General features: G+C 38.6%; 1 protein-coding gene across 41 annotated transcripts in view; it reads left to right on the forward strand.

Moving 5' to 3' along the window:
* The window catches only part of LOC101165843 (receptor-type tyrosine-protein phosphatase delta), a 496,446-nt gene that overhangs the window by 290,956 nt on the left and 179,484 nt on the right, over nucleotides 1-26,006 (forward strand). For 40 of the 41 annotated variants that reach the window (XM_023966285.1, XM_023966296.1, XM_023966290.1 and 37 more), the window contains exon 9: nucleotides 21,543-21,580. The gene's annotated coding sequence lies outside the window, so the exon portion shown is untranslated. Of the gene's footprint in view, nucleotides 1-15,249; nucleotides 15,334-21,542; nucleotides 21,581-26,006 lie in introns of all 41 variants that reach the window. The other variant, XM_023966287.1, reaches the window with a different exon arrangement.

Raw genomic sequence — 26,006 nt, forward strand, 5'->3', positions numbered from 1 at the left:
TTTCAAAATAAAAGGATTCCCCCTGCTTTTTATCTTTTTTTCAAATGATTATTTATTTAATATGTGCTGTAATGCAGTATCGGCCACATAAGCAGGACACGATTGCTGCTAAAGAATTGCTCTTGCACCAACCACGTCCATGTTGTTCCAACACCACAAACCTTGAGGCTTTGCTGGCTGCCAAACTGCAGTAACCCACAGAGCTCTGTGCTTATTTTCTCTATCCTCTTCTTGACCATATGGAGCATAAGGGTCACAGGGACACTGTGTATCACAGATTTGTCTCTGTGTGACTATGTGTACATGCATGTTCATATGAATACACATTGCCGCTCTGTAAAATGAGCCAAAGCTGTTAGCTAGTGTTAGTGGATTTGGCAGTGGGGAGCGTAGATTGTGTCGGCATTTGCATTTTCGCTTCAGCCAAGGATACTTTACTTAGCCCTACCAATATAGATGCAAAAAAAATTGTTTTAGCTACAATTTTTCTTCATCTAATGAATTTGAAGAAGGATTTTTTTTCTCCCCAGCTTGGTTTAAGCTGCTCCCATTTTATGCTTTCAATATGCAGGACACTATTAAAAAAAAAAAGAAGATAGATGATAAATGTTAATGCCAAGCTTTGGAGACACTATAGTTACAAGATGATGAAGTGTCTTTTATTCTATTTCCATCTGGTCTGGGGTCAGCTTGTCATAGCTGACATCGAGACATAGTAGCAACCTCTCGTTTAATCGGCAGAATAATTCACCCATCACAAAACTCTAATGACACCACCGCCGGCCAATTAATCTCAGAATTTGATTTAGTAAGTCTCCATTCATCATAAATGACTGTTTCAGTATGCAATCAATGCGACCCTTGCAGCAGTGTGGACACCTGAACCATGGGAGATACACAGCCACCGTGTGGCAAGTGTTATGATAAAGTAAATGCTTGCCCAGGCCAAAGGGAAGCAGCATTAATCATGTACTCGTGCATTCATCAGGCGCTGTTTTTCACCCATGATAAGCCTCTTTGGACAAAAAAAAAAAAAGGTTTTCCCCAGCTCTCATCAAAATTCTCCTTGAACACACGACGTGTCTGTCATTTCACAGCAGCATAAAATTGTCCATATTGACCACAGTAAAGCCTGTGGTACATAAATTATTCATAATCATTGTTGAGAATTATGTACCGAACCATTTTATCGCTTGCAGCGTCCAATTTACTTGTGTTCTTTTTTTTTTTCTTGTGGTGTGCTTGCATCCTGGTGTAAGCTGTGTAGCTAGCACACCTTGTCAGTATCCCTGCTTGCCTGCACTCAGAGACACACTCGCCAAGACATACACACAGCATCGCGCTGCAGGGCGAAGGCAGCTCTGCTCACTCAAGGGGAAAGTGAACAGCTGTGCCTGTGACAGCTGGAGCAGTCATGAGATCCCTCCACCAAATATCAGGGACAGCTTTGGACACAACTTCGAATCAGCAGAGAGGGTCCATTCGCAACCCCAGACAAAACGGCAAGACCTCGCCCGCAACCAGGCTAAGCTTCGTTTTTTTTTTTTTTTCCTAAGCGCATTTCCAGTGATAATGTGAGAAGTAATGAGTTTCTTCTTGCTCCTCATCTCGTATAATAGTCTCCCATTTGCTGCAAAACAATCAAATGGGGCAAATTACATAAAGCTCTGGCTGTGAAAAATGAGCTGAATATTAATGTTTGTTTTTAGGGATCTGGTTAAAAGTGACTCTTTCATCAAACTCTCACCAGAATTTGTCTTTACTACCATTTCTAGTCACCCCAGAACAGGATAACGCCATTCAACGCTGCTGCAAAACCCAGTTATGTGCTGCTGCGGCCGCATTGCAGAGATAGGGCAGTCGACCTCTGATTGAAATATTGCGGCTCCAGTTCCTGTTTTGCCTGCCCATGTGTCCACGTCTCCCTGGGCAATACACTGTACCCCACATTAATCCTGGGGGGTAAAGTTGGTGGGTTGGTTGGGCGATTTACGCCAGAGATGCCCAGTTTCAATGTTAAGTCAGTGTACAGATGCAATCAGAGAGGCTTTTGAGCGTCACGCGCGGCAGTCTGGCAACAGCGCGTAGTGGCGCGATGTTTTCTGAGTTCAGATATCGGAATTTTGTGTCAACCAATCAGGGACTTGGCTTTGACCTGTCACACGTTGACACGATCAGTGGGTGGAGTTCAAAACCAACATTGAGAAACTGAACATTGCCATTTATGAACTTTACATTTTTCTTATTTGAGTCGGGAAAATAAAGAAAAATCCCTCTAATTTTATTTTTGGTTTTAAATTTTCGGTCCGACTAATACGGGAGAGCAAGTCCGTCAAACTGGGTCACATAGAGAAGGAAGTACCCCTGAACGGGGCCATTGTTCAGACGCAGATCCTGCAGTAAATGGTATTGGGAGAGTTTTTAAATGATCTGATAAATCCAGACATGGAGATGTGATCACCAAGCCTTTTGAGGACTCTTTCAAATAAACAATTCCAATCTCTCAACATCATCCATGTCCTCCATGTATTAACTGTATAGGACGAATACATTGAGATATACATTTGAGATATAGAGTCAAGGGGTCCATGTAGCAATGAAGTTGAAAACTTTGGTCATTGGCTACCAACCACATGCGTCAGGAGTGCCATGTTCACGATCACTATTTTGGAAATGTGTCGAGCAGTGAATTTGACGCACAATTCATGCTCGGTGGGCACACAGTACAGGCCAATGAAGCTGCCATCAGTGTGCGAATGTGTGCGAATAGGTGAATGGGATTGTGACTGTAAAGCGCTTTGGCCTCTTCCAGGAAGATCGAAAAGTATGTACGTTTTTTAACATTACATGCTAATATTGATGACAGTTCGATGATGCAGAATGGTATAACAGTTGAACATGTCCAAGTTTTCTGTAGTTTTTAAATAATCAAAGTGACGCATGTTTAAAATGTCTTTGAGACAGTCAGTAATAACTGTGAGGACAGCGTTTAAAAAAAAAGAATTCAGTGTACTATGCAAATGAGCATAATCACCTTCAGCCCCTGTAGCACCAGACAGTTTTTAATTACACCTTAATTTTGTGTATAAATACCCCTAATTCAAAAGAGCCGCTGCAGTAAGCCCCTGCAAAATAGAATATGTGGGAGGAACTGTATAGGTACAGATAATTACAACTTACTGTTATTGACTCTTGATTATTTGAGGCGGTGGACGAAATATGTTCTTCCAATTCTGCTAAATGCATGTTTTTCTTTTTTTCAAGGAGTTCTGAAGGTACGCGACCGTTCACATCACAGATGAACTGAAAAGTTTTTCCTCTTTTACCCACTAGTCATTTTTACTCAGAGTTCTCATTATTAACAATACAGTTTGGAATGCTATCGTAAAAGAATAAGTAGGTGTTTTGCCAGTTTATGAAAGTGAAAGTCATCAATTCCAGACCAAAACAGAATTCAGAACCAATCAGATGCATATTTCTATGAGGAGAAATAGACGTTTTCTACATCATATTGGTTTAAAACTGGTCAGTTAGGGGAATTTTGTTCCACCTTCATGTATTAAATGGGTTTTTAAAGGTTTTAGCCCTTATGTTCTTAATTCTTAAAGAGGGGAACCACAAAAATACAAAAATTCCTACTGAGATTGATTTGTTTGGAGATTCTAAGGTTTTTTGTGGAATTTTTGTGAGAAAATGAAAGTAGGCTGGGGTTGACCAAAAGGGATGAATATCAAATGTTGCCACAATATCAGAGAAAATTGTACAGTTGTAAAAAAAAAACACACACACACAAAAAAGAACCAGACTACTGAGAGTTACAGTACTTTTAAAAGTCTTTGAACATATTTATTTAATTGTTTCCAAATAAATCACACATTTTCAGGCCAGCTCTGGTACAATTTATGGTCTGTTTGGCATAAAACACCACCAAATTCAATGCATGGACATGTATTTTATAGTATATAAACAAAGCAGTTTTTTTTTTAACCTTTTTATGCCTATAAACCTTAACATATAAAAATGCATACTTAGCTTTTCAGTGAAAAACCCTTAGTTTGAAGGCATCATCTTCTAGGTGTTACTTGTGGATGAAACAGTGGTTTATTCTGTAGGTTAGCTGCAGTTTCCATGATTGACAACATGGTGGAGTTTCTTTGTTGTACCTTAGAACTTCCAAACCTGTGAAGTGTTCCCAGAATGAAAGCAGCTAAGCTGCAGTCCATCTTGAGGAACGATTTAAGTTGAATGACTGGATTTGTTCTATGAATAGAGGCTTTGCTCCTGCAGGGACCAAAGATTGAGATTCGTTGAAAACACAGGCGGAGCATATGCTTGGGCACAGCTTGTTGCAGCCTCAGATGTTCCTTAACAGTTGATTTCCTTAAGTTGCACTTCTTTCTTTTTTTTTTTTTTTCCAGCACATTATTGTGCCTATTATTTTTCCGCGCGTTCCACTCGGGTAGTTCAGGACTCGAAGCGAGCAAACTCAACCCAACACAGGAGCGGCTGAATATCCGCCCAGCTGTGTGACACATTGGTTTCAGAATACCGTGGGCTGTTTTGAAATGCTCCAAAGCTGATGGAGCACTTACTTGCTCTTAGCTTTGGCGGTAAAATAAGGTTTGTTCAGAGAATAAGTCACTTTCATAGTGTCGATGTTCAATTTTGTTTCTTCCAAGACAACAACAAAAAAACCCAAAGAAAAGAATCAAATTATTGTTTATACATTCTGTTAAAGTTGATTTGTACCTCCTACTGTTCTGGGAGGTTCAGACAACATCAGCAAAGCACTTGTGTTGATGTCACAGTGATGGAAATAGAGCAGTGAATGCAAAAACAGCAGCGATCTCGTCACGAGAAGGCATGTCAGCCCTGTCACACCAAATCTTGCTACGTATTTTTGCACGTTCTCCTTGAAACTCCTGATTTACTCCCTGGGATCTTGTTATCTACCATGAAGTGAAACGACTGTTTCACCAACATCACACTTAAAGTTGTAATAATTCAACGCTGGGAGCTTCTCTTCTGGTCTGACCTGCCTGTGACACTTCATGATACCAGAACCCTTGATCTGATCTCGTCTGAAATGTCAGCATCCAAGCTCACAATCATTTTTTTCAATTTTTTCTGGGGGAAAAAAGAAGTCGTTCTCTCTTCTTTTTCCTTTTTGGAAGTCCAGAAGGATGACAAAGAAAATGTGTAATTTACATACTCTGACATTTTTTTAAGAGAAGAAGAATGTGCTGGAGATTCCATAATGTCAGACTTTCCTGCGAAGGTCAGGGACTCCATGCTTGAACAGCCGTATTTGCATCTTTGACTCCAACCGGCTCCATGAGGAAGGATGTGTTGTGCGCCTGCGGTGATGCCCGTAAGTGATAACGTACAACAACAGTCAGTAAAATGCGTTTGCTCTACTGATCCCATTGTGAAGTAATATTACCACAGCAGGGTCCAGCTATTCAGACATTAATAATAATATTTAATAATATAAAAAAATAGAAAGGCAAATAGGAATGAAACTGAAATTTGTCTCCCTGTATGGCAGTATCGACACTTCTATCCTTAAACTAAAAAAATGAAATCTTAAAGTAAAAAGACCGTCGCTTCAAGAAAAATGATGTTATTTTATGTCTTGCAAGAAAATGTGTCTTATCAAGAAGGTTTTTCAACAGCTAAATAATCTTAGTTTGACCCTTACAGTGTTGGTGACTAGAATTTACTATCTTAAAAAAATAATTTTTTCTAAGACTATTTATCTTACCCAAAACTTCCTACCTCATTGGCAGATTTTCTTTCAAAAAATCTGCCAATGAGGTAAGAAGTTTTGACTTATTTCCAGTTTTGCAGTCTATTAATATGCTCTCATTTAGTGTTTATCATGAAGATCCACTAAAAAAACAGCAACCAAAGCCATGTGACCCACCAGGACTTTCATCCATGATAGTCATTGCAAGGTTAACCATCTTGTGTATGAGTCACTTGCACCCATACAAGGGTTGACCTGTATGAGTGCTGCGGGTTTTTGTGGGCCACCTCCGTACAAGTTTGTCCATTTTTCACCTGCAGACAGCCTGTATCCACCCGTAAAAGGCAGTTGTGACTAAGGCATTAGTCGTTGCAAGGTTAACAATCTTGATCATTTAGACAGGATCTCATATTTTCACATTTCTTATATATATATTTTTTATGGTTTTGACACACATTCCAGAAATGTCCCTGTTAGAAATTCAGTTGCTTCCCAAAGGCTTCACATGGTGCCTCAAAGGTTGATTTATGTAGTAATTATGGGCATCTAAAGCTGGTGACTAACTCATTACGAAAGTCGTTTTCACAAACGGAGGATAGCTCCCAGGTGAAAACGCCGTGGACAACAAAAATCTGCCGACCTTGGAGAGAGTTAAAATGGACCCCATGTCTCTGCCTGACCCATTTTTCTCACTGAAGTCTTTGTTATACATTGAACCACCCTGAAAGGCCGGTAATGGTCAGTTTCTACCCAGGAAGAAGAAGAAGAAACACATTGTGGGAAAGAAATGTGTTTGAAAGTGTGTCAGGGTGTGTGCTATTAGAAGTTTATGGATAAAAAGGGCTCTAATTTTGTTGTGCTATTGTTTTCTTTTTTCGAATAAAGCATCTCCATGCAGCTGTTTTTGTAGCTAGCCCATGTCTATTCAGAGTACCGCTGCCACCTATGCTATACAGGAAGTTAGCAAGTTTCCGGAGCTTGTATGACATGCCATGATGAAAACATTCAGTCATTGAAAGAGCCAGATGTTGCTTTCTTTATTTCTGATCCTTTTTTTTTTTCATCTAGCCTCCTCAACAGCTGCTCTCCCCAAATGTGAGGCAGAGACAGGAAGCAGAAAACATCCAAGACATAAGTGACATAAGGAGCTCTCAGTTCCATTCAGAAATAGGGGCTCTTAAATCAAATTCCTTATGTGCTGAATAGTATACTTCTAATCAGAGATGCAATCTCAGTCACTTAGTGTTTTTTTTTTGTCTATTTTTCTTTATGTTTTACACCTTTTTGTTTAATCTGGATCAACTAAGCTTTATTTATCTATGTTTTTTTTTTTTTTGTCAATGGTTCTATAGAAGTAAATTTTGTGTATTTTAGTCCCTCCAGTTTAAAGCCAAACTGTGTTACACCAATAAACCTGATCATGGGTAAAGTGAATTGATGGATCTTTACTGCATTCATTTGCAAGTTTTAAAGTCGAAAGTTTCAAACATGTGTTGTAATTAATTTTTAATATTTCTTTAATATTCTTTTATTATGTTACACCAGGCTAAGTATAAGTAAATAGAAAGTTGTTTTTTTTTCTTCATTGTTGCTGATTAGAAAACATAAATAACAGATATTTTTCTGAATCTCCCGTTTTTTGTCATTGTTTTGTAAAACACAAATCATATATATAGACCCAAAACAAAATCGTTACTCAAACATTGGAGCTTTGAACTGAATCTTTTGGAAAGTGAATAATTGTGTTCCCATCACCCACACTCATATTCCCTTCCAAGGGACTGTAAGAAACCATCCCATCAAACGTTTTGGAGCTGCGTCTGGTGCAATTATTATTGTGTGTTTGGAGACAGAAACTATGTCAACATTTCACCGCAGATGTGCTGGCAACAAAGTGACATCTATAAGGACACGAGTGAGCAATTAGTCAGCCACCTTGACACCATTGACTGTATATGAGAACTGGACCGAGTGAAAGTGGCGTCACCATAGAAAATGCCTCACTTACAACTACATCAACAGGAAGTCAATTTGGTCGCCTTTTTTTTTCTTCGCAATATGGGCGTTGTGATGACGTAACTAGACAACGTCAGTAAGTAGCAATTGATCCGAGTTAGTCTTAGACAACAATCCTGTGGCAACCATTCTCACCAATCAGGAGTGAGGCTGTTGGAAGATCACACCCCTACCACTTAAATGCAGGCTCGGGAGAATCTGTCAATCAAATATTTTGAAGGTTCTGCATTAAGTCCACATACTTTCATTGAGGCATCCGATTGGCCAGTTTATAACTTGAATATAGAAAAAAAAATCATGAAGAAAAAAATTGAATTAGCAAGAACATGTTAGATTAAGACAAACTAATCAGATGCATTTTTTTACAACCTTACTTGAAAGGAAAGGAGCTATAATTGCTTTAATGTCTGCTGTTAACATTTCTTCAAAACTACTTGACATCTGGGTACTGCATCTATAATGTCCAACTCCTTTGCAGTAAAGCAGATTACATTGGATGAGTACCCCAGCTTTGAACATCATGCCTTTGTTTTTAACAGCCCTCCAGTTTTATGCATCACAGTATACAGACCACCCAAACCAAGCTCTGTTTTTATTGAGGAGTTTTCTGAGTTCTTAGCATCTGTCCACACTTCTTTTAACATGATTTTAATAACAGGTGATTTTAACTTGCATACAGACGGGAAGTCGGACTATTGCACTACTCAGTTCTTGGACTTGCTCTCCTCTCTTGATTTTAAACAACACGTCATGCAGCCGACTCACAACAGGGGGCACACTCTTGACCTCGTCATCAGTCATGGTTTACCTACCAGTGTGTCTGCTGTTGTGGATCTGGCTGTATCTGACCATTACTGTGTGCTTTTTAACATCACTGGTTTTATAAAGCAAGAGACCTCTGTGAGAACGGTGAAGAAACGCTACTTGACTCCTGAAGTGGTCGAAAAATTTATTACATCTGTTCGCTCCAACTCTCCACCTGTCTTACCGGCCCCCTGTGATCTACTTGTTGAAAGTTTTAACAGTAAATTAAAATCCAGTCTCAACTCAGTTGCTCCACTAACATCTAAGAAGATAAGAATCAAACCCACGCCTCCTTGGAGAACTGAGGAAATTAAACAATTGAAGAGACGTTGCAGATCTGCCGAAAGACTTTGGAGAAAACACAAACTTGAAATAAACTATCAATTATACCAAAACCAACTAAAACTATATAATCAAACCGTAAAACAGACCAGAAATTCATATTTTGCGAACATCATTTCCGTAAATAAAAATAACCCCAGAGTCCTTTTCACCACAATTGAATCTTTAATCAACTCAAATGTGAACAAAAACCCAATGCCAGCCTCGGCCTCATTGTGTGAGGACTTTGCAGACCACTTCGGGAGCAAGATTGATTCTGTCAGAATGAACATCATAAAAGAACAGAAAAGCCTCTCTATTGGTTATGATGGCTTGATTTTACCTGAGGAAGCACTGGACAGTTTTGACCTGGTTGAAGCTGCAACACTTGGTCGAGTTTTCTCCCAAGTTAATCCAACAACTTGTTCTTTAGACCCCATCCCTACATCACTTTTTAAATCATTTTATGGGTCTTTTGAGAGTGAGATTTTAAATATCATTAACTCCTCTCTACAGACGGGTATTTTTCCTGCTGCCTTTAAAACGGCAGTGGTGAAACCATTACTCAAGAAAACTAATTTAGACCCTTCAGTTTTTAATAACTACAGACCTGTGTCCAACTTGCCATTTTTAAGTAAGGTTTTAGAAAAACTTGTTTTTATTCAGCTAAACGAGTTTCTCTTACAAAACAACATTTTTGAGATAAACCAGTCTGGCTTTAGGACGAACCACAGCACAGAGACGGCCTTGTTAAAAATTGTTAATGATCTCAGGTGTGCCTTGGATTCAGGTCAGATCTCAGTACTAGTTCTGTTAGATCTAAGTGCAGCTTTTGATACTGTTGATCACCTGATCCTTGTAAACAGACTTAAAAGTCTTGGCCTTTCAGGGACTGTTCTCAAGTGGTTCGAGTCGTATCTCATGGAGAGAAGCTTTATGGTAAGCATGGACACATATTTTTCTGGGGTCCATGAAATTAATTTTGGTGTGCCTCAAGGTTCCATCCTGGGCCCCTTGCTTTTTAACATTTACATGCTTCCTCTGGGGAATGTCATCAGGAGCCACAACATCAGTTTTCATAGCTATGCTGATGATACCCAGCTGTACATAGCTATGTCTCCTGATGACACAAGACCAATAGAAGCACTTTTTAACTGTATTTTAGATGTAAAATTATGGATGGCAAATAATTTTCTGCAGCTCAACCAGGAAAAAACTGAAATTTTAGTTATTGGTCCTGAAGCCAAGAGGGAGAAACAGTTTCTGAAGCTACAGGAACTTTCCTTAAGTCATTCGGAAGCAGTCAGAAACCTGGGTGTTATTTTTGACTCTAAGCTAACTTTTATCCCCCATATAAAACAGGTGGTTAAAACTGGTTTTTATCATCTCAAAAATCTGGCTAGAGTCCGCCCACTACTCTCTCTTGCTAATATGGAGATGCTAATGCATGCTTTTATCATGAGTAAAATTGATTACTGTAACGCCCTGCTTGCTGGTCTTCCAAAAACAAATATTAGGAACCTTCAGCTTCTCCAGAATTCTGCTGCACGAGTTCTTACAAAGACCAGGAGGCGGGCTCACATCACCCCAATTTTAAAATCCCTGCATTGGCTCCCCATATGCTTCAGGATTGATTTTAAGATACTTTTAACAGTTTTTAAATGTCTTAACGGTCTTGCGCCTTCTTATTTATCAGATCTTTTAGTAAGATATGAACCCTCGCGGACCCTGAGATCCTCTGGCACTGGTCTGTTAACCATTCCAACTGTAAAAACTAAAACCTATGGAGAAGCTGCATTTCAGCACTATGGTCCCCGCTTATGGAACAGTCTGCCAGAGGGCCTGAGAGCCGCAGAGAGCATTGATACTTTTAAGAAAAGGCTCAAGACCCATCTTTTTAACCTGGCTTTTAGCTAATTTTTATTTATTATTTATTTATTTTACTACTTTTATTTATTTATTGTTATTTATCTATATGTATTTTCTATTTTTATTTTATTTCTTTATCCATTTTATCTTGTTTTATGAACTTGAACCTGATTTTTAACGTGTTATTTTAATTTACCTTATTTCAATGTTTTATCGTTTTTATCAATATGTTTACTTTTTGATTCTCAATTTTTATTCATTTTTATTTCCGGTGCTTCCTCAGCTGGAACCTCTCCCTCTTGGACGGCTGCTGTTCAGCCGCTGCGGCTCTGGGTGGGGACCTGCATCACCGCTTAGCTGTGGTGGAGCGGTCCCCGCCTGTGATGTTGCATTTGGCCGTCTATGCGGCTGTTCACAGGGGGGGAGGTTCCAATTATTAGCGTTTCCCGCATCATGTTTTTGTGCTCAGCATATGTTTTACAGCCTTTTTTTCATTGTCATTTTCCATCAGTTAGAGAGTGGGAGGTGTGAAAGGCGTGGGGGGCTAGGTACGGGGAGGGGGGCCCTATTATTTATTTATTTATTTATTAATGCTTGCTTGTTTTTATATTTTGTTGTTTTAATGTAAAGCACTTTGTGTTATATTTTTATATGAAAAGTGCTTTATAAATAAAGTTTGATTTGATTTGATTTGATTTGACATGAGATTTTCCCATATAAACTTTGATTTAAATTAAAAAAAGTAGAGAAAATCTACAATAGAGTTAAAAATTTTGCATTTCTGTTTTGACCAACTCTATTTTTTCCATCACTCTGCACTAAATATTGTGTAAGTTACCTCCTGTTTCATCTCTGCCCCCAAAAACTTTCTCCAAAGTGTTGCTGTAAAGGAAGCCGCAACTCACAAGATCAAACTTTTCCAAGCACTTTTGTGATTAAGTGATGCAGATTACAGGCTGTTGCATGGGAGATTAAAATCTTTTCATTTGAAGAGGTGCCAGCCACTCTTGTACCTGTAACACATATTACAACTCCTAATTGAATTTACTAGGCAGCTTAGACTCTAATTGCTGATTTGCCTGGGGAGATTCTTGATCCAAATGGCTTAGCAACTTCTTTTGTGGTGTGCTGTCAGGGAACTTTCATGATGGAGTTGGGAAGGGGCAAAGAGTGAATGAAGACATCAAGACATGTAGATGTCTAAAAGACATGTCAAAAGTTAAGAATGTGTAAATAATGATAACTTGTTGCATATTTCCTCACTGTGTAGTAAACCAACGTAGAAGTAATTTGGAAATTTGAAAACTACAACATCTCTTCCAAGTAAAAACCAATACAAATAATTTGGTCCAGAGGAAATTGTGGCACTGTAATATGCTCCATCAACTTTTAGACCAAATACTTAAACTAAATAATATTCGCAGAAAGAGGGAAACGTCAGCACACAATGGTATTTAAAGGTACTGACTTAGTAATGAAAGATTTTCATAACTGCACCACAACACCTTTTTAGGATGAATTGTTTTTATAAATGCTTCCTTTTTCATTTTTTGTAATAATGCTTAATCTTAAAAAATGTCAGTAAATGTTCTTAATGGTCATCAGCAAAGAGCCAGCAAATGACTCAACCAGAATAACATTGGCATGCTAAAATCTCATTAAACTTCACATTATTGGACAGCATTTATGCAATTTCTTTCATTTCAGCGCACCACTGGGTTAAAGCAATGACACTGCGGTGGCCAAGGACAAAATGTGTGAAGCTGCCGTCAAACACTGCAACCACTCTTAAGACAATTAGCAGAATACTGACTTTGTGAACGGATTACTTTGTCATGTCCTTTCAATGGTCTGCTTAGCTTCGTACAAAGCTTCAGAATTGCCATTACTTGAACTTAAAGTATGTTTTAGTGTAAAGACAAGGAGAAAACAAATCTAAGAATCTAAAGGTCAATTTATCGGCTTAAAGCAGTTCTAGCTTTTTAGCCTATTTCGTGTTACAGTTGACTATTGCAGTATTGTCCGTGTTATTGTCAATACGCTAACGCGGCTAACATGTAGCGATGTTGGAAGGTGTTTCTTTTTTTACATGTTACTAAGAAGGTTGGGAGTTAGCATCGTCAGAGTAATGTTTATTTTTGCTTTATCAGTCTATTTTTTTTCCCCATGTTGCAAACAAGGTTGGGAGTTAAAGGTATCGTAAATATGCAAACAGGGCTAATGCTTCTAATTTGGCTAACGTGTAGCATCTCATAAACAAAATTTAGAAATACTTTGAAGGCAGTTGGTAAAGTCTGACGGACTGACAGACTTATCTCTGATTCATTTGTCTCGTCAATGGGCCTTACAGTTCGGTGCAGCGTATATATGACATAAGTTTGAAAATAGATGCCTTATAATCCGGTGCGCCCAATAGTACGGAAAATAAGGTAACTTTGTTTAAATCTGTTTATACAACTAAAATACCAGGAGATCCAATTATGTAACGGGTTGGAATTTAGTGGTTATAAGGTTGAGATTGTGTTTTGTAAAAAAAAAAAAAAAAAAAAAAAATCTGCAGTTAATTATACAGACAGGCTCAAATGTGTTGAAGGTTTCTGAATTTTTCAATAATCCCAAAAACTATTGGCATTTATTCTGTACTGCTTGTCTTGTTAAAGCCAATGCCCCCCTAGGTGCATTAGGCTAGTATTTTCTAATGTGACACATGGCGTTTAACACATATTAGAACCAGCCCAATACAAATAGGTTGTTTTTTATAAAAAAATTGTTGGGAAAAAAAACCCTTGTGTTGCAATTACAATTTACAAAAGTCTTACAATTTAAGATAAAGGGCAACAAAAGGTTTTTTTTTTTTTTTACGTCATCTGAATGTTTTCAAAAATAATTCAAGTCCCCATATGGGTCTCTTTCCCTACACAAACAATAGATCGATCAAAAAACCTAAAGAGTTGTGGACACCAGGCTTTAGATTTGGTGTGACATTTTTTATGTTTTTATGTTAGAAAATTGCTCCCTTCTGCCTTTAGTGGTCATTTGAGGGACTGCACCATTTGACATTTTGAGGTTTGCTCTAAGGCTCGCCAGAGACATACAAAATACAAGACATTAAAGTCGTGACCACTTAATATTGTTATTGTCTCTCATCTGAATTTACAGCGACACTTAAAGCTGACAATGAATGGAGACAGAAAATTATATTTTACCATGACAGTCTGTTTTATAGTACATAGTTTAAAAAATATATTCATTCACGAGTTTTTTAAACTGATTGAAAAATTAATTAAGGTCCATTTAGACAAAAAAAAATGTTTATTCACTTTCAACGAATGCGTGCAGCCTCGTAAGAAAATTCAAAAGCATCTTTTCAAATTACTGCTTTACAGTTCAATGCTCACTTGATTTATGCTGAAAGTTTAAATAATATTCTAAGTTTATTCAGCACATGGAGGATCAGAAAAGCATGAATTTAATATGTTATGCCCAAGGGTCCAAAGTTAAATCTCTGAGATGTAGCATCTCTCTAATCAGCTCACTTTTTTTTCTGTATTGCTTTGGCCATCACTTCCAAATCTGCTCCTCAAACACCAGAGCAGCGAACAGCATGGGAATATGGGGGTAATCTGACAGAATATATGCAGTTTCATGAGGCTAGTCAGGCAGAAAATAGATGGGAAGGGGGCAGGGGGGGTTGTGGTGCTTTGGGAGGTTAGAATGAGAAAGAAAAAGGTTCCAGAGAAATAATGTGTCACTTACAGTGCAGAATGTAAGGCATGATCCACAGCCTTCATTGGAAAAAACACAGCCTTCCTGCTGCTGTTGCTGTGATTTTCTTTTGGAAAAACACTGAAAAAATTGGCGTGTAATTATTAAAACATATGGATGGATAAGTCCCCTCTTAACCCCCACACTAATGATGTTTGGTTTATTCCAGAAGGGCATGGGAAGGACATCTTGACCATAAAATGAGATCTCTCACAGAGCACTAGGAACAAATAAACCTACATGCTGAAAACACTTAATTCTCTATGGGACTGATAACAAACTTGATTTTAATTCTGCGATAAAATCTTACGTTTTCTTCTTACATAATCATGTCTTTAGAGGGATTTTCTAGACCCTGTTTCACTTCTTCCATGCATAGCAAGCAGATGTCTATTAATTTTGTTTTTACACATAGGAAAGATTATGGTTTTACTTTGTTTTTTCATGCATAATAGCAGTTCAACTTTACGTGTTTTTCTTCTACTTACTGATTAACAAACAAAAGTTGCTTTCTGCCTGATAATAGTCAGGATTTTTTACATTAAATGAGAACTCTTGCTTAATTTCTGCTACATCAAAGCCTCTCTATGGGCAGCAGATTCAATTTAACACCAGACGACCCACTTCAACTCCATTAACTTTCTTTGGTGAATGGGATCGGGAAAGATGCCTTCCCATAATGTCAGCTCGCTCAAGGCATTTTTTTTCCTCCCTCTTTCTTTCAGCTTGGAAGTTGCAGCACTCTTTCATGTTAATGGACCCAACGATTACCCTCCACAGTCTGTGCAAAACATGCATGGAAGCCCCAGGTACATCTCAGTGTGACCCAGCCAAATCGAGCTTTGGTTCATGCGGTCTTGCGGCCATGGGCAAAAGTGGTGCTGCGGCACAATGGACTAAAAGCTCTGGCAGAGAGAAAGGCACAATGGCTGTAACCAGCCTGGAAGCAGCTGCTGAGTACCTTTACTCTTGCAGCAGTAACACGATTCAGCTGAAAAGCTCTTTTGCTCACATTATTATCTCAGCTTCAGAAACTTCAACAACCCTGAAAACCGTTACTTTATTAGGGATCTCATAATTGATTTTAACAACGATTCAATTCCTATCATAAGTTGTGGTTGCTGATACGATTTATAGCTGGTATTGGTTTATTTTGAAAAATCCAATTTGATCAGATTCACTGACGTGATAATTGATTCAGTACATCTTTTGCCAAACATTCTTAACAGCATGTGCTACATTCACACTATCCTTGGCAATGTGTGTTCATGAGGCCACTTCCAATGAAAAGTCTATGTAAACGTACGTATATAAGAGTTTCGGGGTTCTGCGATCAAAACTCTTGCATTAAAAATTCTAAACCAATTGAACTTTAACTTAGAGTTGGCAGTGACTTATTGATTATGACAGAGAAATTAATAATTGCAGTTTGTACCCGGCTGGAATTATATGATACCAAGTCTGTCATATTTCAGATTAGAGCTGTGAAAAAAAAAAAAAAAAAAGCCTGTGGCAATATTGGTGACATTAGCGCCGCTTCAATATTTCGCACTAAGCTGTGAGTACATGCGTTAGTATTGGGTAGCGACAGTCCAGTTCAAGAACCCGTGGTCACATCCTTCAATGCGCATCCCATGCCCAGTGTCCCCGTAGCATTAGGCTTTAGCAGGACTGAGGTTACTGTCTCCTGGTTCAGCTTCAGCAGAATGAATGCAAGTAGCTGGACGCTCAGTCTTTTGAGAAAATTCCACATCATCCTAAGAGGTGGTTGGAGATGTTAGTCGTGTTGTTGTTTTCTCTTACTAAAGGCTTGATAGGTTTTTGTTTACCGTTTGCTTCTCTGCCATCCGCCATCACCTGTGTGTTGTCGGCTGTGCTGGTGTTTGGGCCTGACGTCACATAGAGGCAGAGTAAATTGAGTTTCATTTAACATCTTTATGTTATCGTAAATAAAGTTACCGTGCCTCAATTCAAATGTTATTTTCCCAAATAAAATTGATTTATTTTATTTTGAACAATTTTATAATGCTGTAGGTCATTTGCAGGTACAACTTGCCTCAGACAGATCAATCGATAATGATTGCATAAGGCGTGCATTTTTTTGTTGGTTTGTGAGCAGCACAAAACAGTTCTCACATCTATCTCCTGCAGTTTTCCAAATGACTAATGGATGTTACAGACCAGATGGTGTGTTTGTGAATGTCATCGCTGGCCAGTTGTTGCATTTGACAGTGTGGGCTGATCTGGGCTTGTATCAGTACCAATTTAGCTTCTTTCAAGATGGCGCAACTGGAAAAACAGCACTTGAATAGATTCCACCCCACAGCTGATGCACGGCACAGGCTTTTGACGAAGACATATGGAGGAGAAAAGTGCACAACAGCTGGCTGTCCAGCCTCTAGAATGAGATGTTTTCACTTGAATGTTTCAGGCACATTTACGCGAGCAATGTATGCGATCCTTTCTCTCTTCCAGTGCACAAACACTGATTTTGGTCAGACTGACACAGCAGGAGGCAGTGGATCTGAGCAAAAACGCAAATATCCTTACGAACAAAACTCTCCCAGGAGCTTTTTTTTTTTCCTTATGGCATCATAGGGTACTGTGTACGAACGTAATTGCTGATATTAAGTCAAATGCATCAGCCTACGCTAAGTCAGTAATGTCATTTCAAGCTTATATGCCAGCTGTATGATGCCAGAATTCATGTAGCCCTTTCTTTGAAAAATCTACAACACTCATGCTGTCTCAAACTGAAGCACTCTTTTAGAGGTAGTGTCTTTCACCTTGAGTCCATTTGGACTTCGGGGGAACCAACCTGACGCTCAACGTTGCTCTCTGAAAAAGACCCTGTCTGTGCTTTGGCAGGTGGACTGATAGCTAGCTCTGTGGAATGGCAGCTGTTGAAGGGCTTTTTTTAAAGTGCACCCAGGTTGATGTGTGGCTGTCAGGAGGGCAATGGGCAAAGGATCCTGAAAGGGAGGGGGGTAAGAAAAAAGAGACACAGATCATGGAGGAACGGAGCGGAGTGGAGCTGGAGAGTGACCCTGACACGAAAGTGTAGCAGAAAATATATATATATATATTTCAAAAAGTGGAAAAATGGAAAGGGAATGGTTTGTGAACAAGGGGAGGGGTAGAAGTAAAGGACATTGGTGTTGGGAGAACTGGCGCTCCTTGTCATCACCCGGGTTATTTAGGTGCACTGTACATCAGCACTGCTCACCAGCTTTGATGCTTACAGTTTATGTTTATGTTTATGTAAAGCAGAATAATATTGGTTTTCAAGTTTGGTACCACAAACGTGAAAGAATTTTCAATCTCAGTTTCTTTCTCGAGGTCCATATTTGCAAAAATTCTGCTATTAAAGTGACCCTCCCCCCCTTGCATCTTCCGCTGGCTGCAGAATCAATCCACAGAGGCTGTAAAGATGTTTATCATTTCTTTTTTTTTTCTTTTTTTTTAACCATTTGCTGTGCATTGAAACACTGTTGGTATCATGAAACGTGACTCTTCAGGCATCACTGACTACCACCGCACCGCTGTGGTTGTGCCAGGCAACAGATGGTGTTTTAAGAAGGTCATCATGTCTATTTCTCTAGCTGTTGCACATGCTACTATCGTTATTTGAGTCTGTTTAAGGGATAATCTACAAGTGCTGTCAAGCAGGGGCTGAATAAATACAGCTCTCGTTAAGCAGCTCTTACACTTTAGGCGGTTTTCCGTTGAGTGAGGAATATTTGTTCACACTTAGTAGTAAGTTATGGCTGGCTGTAGTTTAAGAATTTGTTTTAGTCAGAAGATCTTAAACAATGTCCTCAATGATACTTTGTTTTTATTAAAGGTTTTTCACATAAAACATTCTATATGACAATAATGCGTCAGAAACAACAACCACTATCAGTTAATTGATGCTGGTGAGGATTTTTCCTTTCTTATAAGCCTATCTCCCATTTCCAATATCCCACTATGTTAATAATTAATAATTAATAATAATAATAATAGATACTTTATTTATCCCACAATGGGGAAATTCTTCTCCGCATTTTGACCCATCCCCTGGGTGCAGTGGTGAGCTGTAGACTAGCCGCGTTGCATGTTAATAAAATATATGGAAAGTTTAGCCCCAAAGACGCAAATATAAAACTTGTGGATATTTAAAAAAAAGAAATAAACATGGTGAAAATTGATTTAGCCAGCAGAGGGGAAAGTGTGACCCACTGATATACATCTCGTTTCAATAGGCAAGTTAAGCTAGCTTTTAACTAGCTAAAAGCTCTAGCTGTGCTAACATCAGTTAAACGACAAAAAGTATAATTATTTTGTTATATAATATATTATTTGTATAAAAGTTGAAGAACTATGACTAGCTAGAAGATGTTAAGGATCTTAAACACAATTTGGAATAACATTGTTTCCATTAAGTCATAATTATGAGGATAAACACAAACCAACTCGCGTGATAAGTCATTCAGAAACACAGCGATGAATGAAAACAATACTTTGATTTACAGCAGCTACATTCATATTTCTACCACGGCACTAGCGCTCATCATCATGGGAGTGGCTATGGATGAAGCAATTTAGGGAAATGGTGGTTGGTGATTTTACAGAGGATCTGTGGATCCAACAATTCCCCATGACACGCTCAACTTTAGACGAGCTGTGTGACGCTGTGGGACCTCTTGTGGCGCCAGCTGTGCAGCGCCCAAGGCGGCCAGTTCTTAGCAAGAAGCGCATTGTCACAAATGTCATACATTTAATTCTTAAAAGTGTTTCCATTGCAGTTTTGGGAACCATGTTCTTTTTAACACGCCGCAAAAACAACCTCCTCCAAGAGCAAAAACACTTTATTCAATGAGTGGAAGTTTTTGTGAAATTGTCGTGTTTCTTGATAGATGAATCTATAGTTAATAGAATTGCCGCTTGTACCTGGAAGGAGGATTTTTGCTGTTCTCCAAACCCTACAGCAGCAATCAAATGAAGCTTTGTGATGCTAAATGTCAGTGAGTGACATGCTTTTGTGTGTTAAGTATTTTACATACAGAGACAAAGTAATAGGCAATATGTTCTTCTATTCAACCATTTAACAGGAAAAGTGTGTGTGTTTCTCCTGTTTTGAACAAGACTTTTGATATTCAATGCAAATTTCAGTGTCTGACTTACTCAAAAATATTAAATTACAAGTAGTTAATGCATCTTTATAGAAAAGAAGGTGAATCAAATGGTTTTCCCTCTCTTACTGCTGAAAACTAACTGGCTCTTTCAGGCTTTGATAGTTGTAGAGTGGCTACATTCAAGGCCAATTATTAGTCATAAATCTACACAGGGCAGCAGGACCCCTGGCAGGTGGTTCTATTACTGCCTGTTGATTGCTGCAGTGTAACTATTAATCATGTTCTGTATTCCCCATGGGTAAGGAAAGCCTCTCAGTGAAGGGGTGGATCATCCTCTGTCTGCATATGCACCAATTATCTCTGTCCAGGTTCTGCTGTGGTTTGCTCAGCAGAATTAGCTTTGAGTCTCATTTTTTTTAAATTCGGAAATCTCTAACTGAAACGGGAATTCAATCTTTAAATTGGTTTTAAAGATTGAATTCCCACACAAAAGCTGAAGCACAAAGCAAAATCAAGATCGTAGTAATATTCATATTTATTGAAATACAATTTCTACGTTTAAAATTGTTCAAACAAGTGAAGGGATGTCTTCACTTTACCCATCAGTTTAGACCTTCTGATTACTCTCTGATCGCACTGGACTGCCACTCCCCATTAGTAGCACCTACAGTTGGAAAAGCCTAGGTGGGAAATGTCCAAGTGGTGGAAATCTCGCGAATTTAGCTTTAGGCTTTTTCTTTCACAACTCTATTCTGAAATATGAGACACTTAGCGTCATGGAATTCCAGCCAGGCACAAACCAATCGATCAATTTCTCCTTCGCGATCAATTTTCAAACGATTGGCACTTCTGTGAATTAAATCCATGTCCCTGATTGGTCAAAGTTCATCTGGTTTTCAATAGGCTCGTGGTTTTGGACATAGGACCCAAAAATGGTATTAAACGTTGCGTCGCAATGAGTGAACCCAAGTGTTTTGAATGCAGATGCCTGAAAGCGTATATATAGACTTTTACTTACACCTTTCATTGAAAGTAGTTGCTTGAACGTGCGTTGCCTAGGGCGATGTAAACGTCTCTTAAGATATAGCTTGCATACAAACTAGGCATACATTTCTTTTTTAGCATTTTGACAGCAGCAATTCAGATACTTAGTCTTCCTTTTCTGCTGTCTTATTCTTTAGCCAGAATTAACTATGTTCAAACTTTTGCCAAGCCTGAATTTGTATCTCCACTCTGGGGACAAAAGAGAAGGGTTGGAACAGAACATGTAGATGTTCTGTTTTTCAGCCTCCCTGCAAAATTATCTTCTTCCATCCCTCTTGATTCCCTTTTTTTTTCCCAAAGTGAATGTGGTGAAAATTCACTGGAGCTAAGTGACATCCTCTCAATCAGCAATGGCGCTCACTGCTTTTACTTTCCGACTCCTTCTCTTGGTTTATTCTCCGTCCTTTTAATTAGCGCTAAAGTAAAAAGCTGCCCACAGCCCTCTAAAGTCCCATTTTCCTCTCTTTTGTTTTTGAGTCTCAGTAAAATAAATTGGAAAAACACCACTTTGAAAAGGAGGCTGACTATCAGTGCAGACAGGATTTTTGTAAGGGGTTGGAAAATTACAAGGACTCAAGTGCCAGACACACATGCCTGCCATATGTAATCAGTGGGTAATAAATGTTTGCCCTTTACACTGTGAGAAGCTATGGCTCTGCTAAATTAGCACAAGGCTCCGGAACATTGCATTGTGGTGACCGCGATTAGAACTGTATTCTAATTAGAAAAATTGTCATAACTAATCCCTTGTGAAGCATTTCCCACAAATGATGTCAATGTTTTTATGAATCAGTGACAGTAAAATTATTTCATTGAACATTCATTGATGGTTTTTTTTTTGTTTGTTTCTTCTGCAGCTTTTACACTCTTGGAAAAGCAGCTTGAGTTCTGAAAGGTAAGATGATTTTAAACACTGAAGAAAAGAATAGCTATTTGATTTAAATATCTGCTTGTCGCAGAATGGAAGATTTGACTTTGTCTCCTTACTGTAATCAAGAGTCACCGAGACAAAGAGGGACTTTTCTAGCCAATAGGAACTTGTGTTCGTCCATGACTGGCATAGATAGATGACTTGCCTTGTACACCATCTCTGTAATCCATGCGGTAGTGTGTTGTGAAAAAAAAGAAGCGTCAGAAATCAAAGTGGGCATGTGGGTCATTCAATAACAGGATTAATGCACCCGCGCCTGGTCATTTTTATTTTTTGTGTGTGCTTGTGCCAGTGTGTACCATATTTGTTAAAAGACACCAGATCTGCTTGCGTTCAAACAGAATGTGTAGCTGTTTGTGTGGAATAGGCTCACTGCAAGAGTGGGTTTCCCAGTGGGTTTTTTATTATGATTATGCCCTTTTTTAGCCCCCAAAAAACCTCTGTCTTTTTTAGGACGTAGTTTCTGCAGAGCAACAGTAATTCATTAGATATTCCCCATTCCCCTCTGAGTTGCGGGCGATGCCATTGGGAGGGGCCAACCCCGAATCCCCTTCCCTTCCCCATTGCTGAGAGCTCAGAGGAGGGAGTTTGTAACCCGCCCAACATTTTTCCACGTCACAAATAAGCTCTTTTTCAAATTGCATTTTTCCGTTTGCTCCTCATTCACAACGATTTGAATAAAAATATCCTTAGAAATGCAATTTTGAGCTAAGTTATGCTTATAAATGTACATATCATCAAAAAATGCCACACGAACATGTTAAAAACACCAAAAACACAATTTTCGGCAAAATTCATCTTTAAATACAATCAACTTGTGCCTTGGCTTTTATTCTATTAATAAACAGATATTTCAATATTTATTTCGCTAAATGCTTTATATACAGCCTTTAGCTTCACTAATTTCTATTAATTCAAAGCAGGATCGTTTTGAGAAGTAGAAGTATTCTAAATAAACATTTTTGGGTAAATGAATTTGACTTTAGTTCATTTTATGGTCCCGCAATCAGCAAACATGCAGGCAGAATGTTCCCTACTGTTGCTATTTATACTGTACATGTAATTAGTTGTCTGCCACTGCTGTGCAGGAGCACTACAGGAGGAGAAGCAATAATTTGCTGTAGCTGTAGCTGATGCAGTGTAGCAGATAGCACGCTAAGCTCCCATAATTTTTCCTGCCCCTTCCTACAACTGACTCATCTTTAGAGGGTTTGAAATAATCTGAGAGCACAAACTGGACAAACTTTAACACCAGACCATAAACAAATTATTTATTTTTCGGTTTAAGAAAAAAACGGGAAAAAAAAACATTGTCCATTACAGTAATGAGCATGACCACATCTGGCCTATTCAAAAGCAAAAAAACTCAACTTCCTAATAGCTAAGATGCCACTGTTCAGCCAAATCTGACCTGCTCTTTATTATCTATACTTATACTTAATAACTTTTGCACCCTACGTCTGACAGTTTTACATCTATTGCATTTAATAGCACGAAGTCCCTTTGCCGTACTTTAATTTTAAATTTTTTAAATTTTCAATTGTAGCAATACCAATTGTATTGTTTAATTTTTTTATTATTATGTTTTTTGTTGTGTGCTGCTGACCTCTTGGCCAGGTCACCCATGGAAAAAAGATCTCGATCTCAATGGGTTTTACCTGGTTAAGTGAAGGTTAATAAGAAAAATAATTAAAGAAATGCGATCTTCATTTATGATGGCGGTGGCTGGAGCCTATACTAATGATCATAAGGCAAGGCAAGGCAAGTTTATTTGTATAGCACAATTCATACACAAAGTAATTCAAGGTGCTTCACAAAACAGAAAAATGCATTAAAATCACAATACATCATAGAAATAATCAACATAAAATTTACTTTAAAAGAAAAGAAAAAAAAATTTGAAAACTGATTTAAAAATAAAGGAAGGAAAGGAAAGAAAAGTGCAGATAGGACCTTTCAGTCATATACACGGCTAAACAGAAATGTTTTAAGTCTAGATTTGAACATGAGCACAGAAGAGGCCTGTCTTACGACTTCAGGGAGGCTGTTCCAGATTTTAGCTGCAGAATATTGAAACGCTGATTCCCCTTGTTTAGTTCTGACTCTGGGAATCAACAGGAGGCCGGCCCCTGAGGTCCTCAGAGTACGAGATGGTTCATATGGCACTAACATGTCAGAGATGTACTTTGGTGCTCGGCCATGGAGAGACTTGTACACAAGCAGAGCTGCTTTGAAGTCTATTCTTTGAGGTACAGGGAGCCAGTGCAGAGACCTGAGCACAGGACTAATGTGATCATACTTCCTGGTTCTGGTCAGGACTCGAGCAGCAGCATTCTGGATGTACTGAAGCTGTTTTACAGCTCGTTTGGAGAGGCCGGTGAGCAGGCCGTTACAGTAGTCTAACCTACTGGAGACAAATGCATGAATAAGTATCTCCAGGTCTGGCTTTGACACTATGTTTTTGATTTTGGCAATGTTTTTCAGATGATAAAATGCCGCTGATGTTACTGACTTGATATGGCTGTTAAAGTTCAGGTCAGAGTCCATGATTACCCCTAGATTTCTGACTTGATTTGAGGGTTTAAGAGACAGAGAATGAAGGTAGCTGCTGAGACTTTCTCTTTGTTTCTGTGGGCCAAAAATAATAACTTCGGTCTTGTTTGAGTTTAGCTGGAGAAAGTTGTTCTGCATCCACGCACTGATCTGTTGGAGGCAGTGGCTGAGTGAATCCACCGGCCCATATTCACCTGTTGTCAGTGACACATAGATCTGAGTATCATCTGCATAGTTGTGATAAGATATGTTATTACTGCGTATTAACTGCCCTAGTGGCAGCATGTAGAGGTTGAACAGAAGGGGTCCCAGGATCGATCCCTGGGGCACACCACAAGTCAAGGCCATGTAGTCTGAGACACAACTCCCAATTTCAACAAAATATTTCCTGTCTTCTAGATAAGACTTGAGCCAACTTAGGGCAGATCCAGATATGCCAACCCAGTCTTGGAGTCTGTGCAAAAGGATCCCATGATCAACAGTATCAAAGGCAGCACTCAGGTCTAGCAGGATTAAGACAGAGACTTTGCCATCATCAGTGTTCAGGCGGATGTCGTTGGTTACCTTGATAAGAGCAGTTTCTGTGCTATGATGGGGTCTAAAACCTGACTGGAAAACATCAAATGAATTGTTTAATAAGAGAAAATCAGTGAGCTGTTGGTAGACAACTTTTTCAAGGACTTTTCCTAAAAATGGCAGATTAGAGATAGGTCTGTAATTATTCAGTAATTACAGACCTAATAAGTCATGTGAATACCATGGTGGAACAGAATACTTCACAAACTTACTCCATTTAAAAAGATTTTTGGAAGGAAGCTGGAGTGAATGGAGAAATCTCCACATAAACAAACTTAAATGTTACTTCTTTTTTATTTTATTTATTTATTTTTATTCTGCTTTGTATCAGCTGGAGTGAAAAGGATGTCTGTGGTGAATCCCAGCTGTTGGCACCTTAAATTGTTCTATAGCCTTTAACCCTTTAACACTGAAGATGTCAAACACGGTCTTTGACATACGGTAACTCCGGCCATTTACGCGATCAATGTGAATCAGCTGATTCTGATGCAAAGAAAAGTGGCTTTTTGTATCGGCTTTGAACCGCTTTTCTATGCAACCAAATCAGCTGATTTACAATGATTGCATAAGCAGTCTATTTACTACTGTAAAGTGTTGCATGACTGCTTTTCTCCAATCAGAATCTGCTGCATTAATTGTGTAATTAACAGTGGAAGAGTAACGATAGTCGACATAATGGAAACGCTGGAGCTAGAGTTCTGCTGTGACAAGAGTAAATTCCCTTGCTTGATTTTTTTTTCTAGACCTCTTAGAATTCTAAATAACTTGTAAAATTTCCATTTGTTAAAACTAAACAAATCATTTAACCTTTAAAACTATTCAGTCTAATACAGTTTGTTGAAAAGAATCCCAAATTCCTGGTTACCTTTTTATTTTAATTTGTTCCTCTGAAAATTCCAGCCCTTTAAACTCAGTTTCTGTCACAAATGTTAAGCTTTTCTAACGTTGACAGTAAGGATTCACCTAACATGTTGGTACCAGTCAGCTACGCCACATCACAAAGTAAACAACCAGCCCCACGCTGTAAACCCAGCTATTTTCAATGCTTAGCTTGTTTCTTTGATTCTGCCACCCAATGTCTGCAAACTTGTTCACCATTACAGTAAAAACACTCTGTTTCAGCTCATAAATGAGAAGATTTAACATGTTTTCCGCTGTGGGAAATGTTGACAGCAGAAACCCCGATTGTTACACTTTAAACTCTAGACAAACTGAATGGTTGTATTTTCCTAAACCCTATAAAGACTCACTCTAATAAAAA

This window comes from Oryzias latipes, chromosome 18 (assembly GCF_002234675.1).
Source record: "Oryzias latipes chromosome 18, ASM223467v1".
Classification (NCBI taxonomy): domain Eukaryota; kingdom Metazoa; phylum Chordata; class Actinopteri; order Beloniformes; family Adrianichthyidae; genus Oryzias; species Oryzias latipes.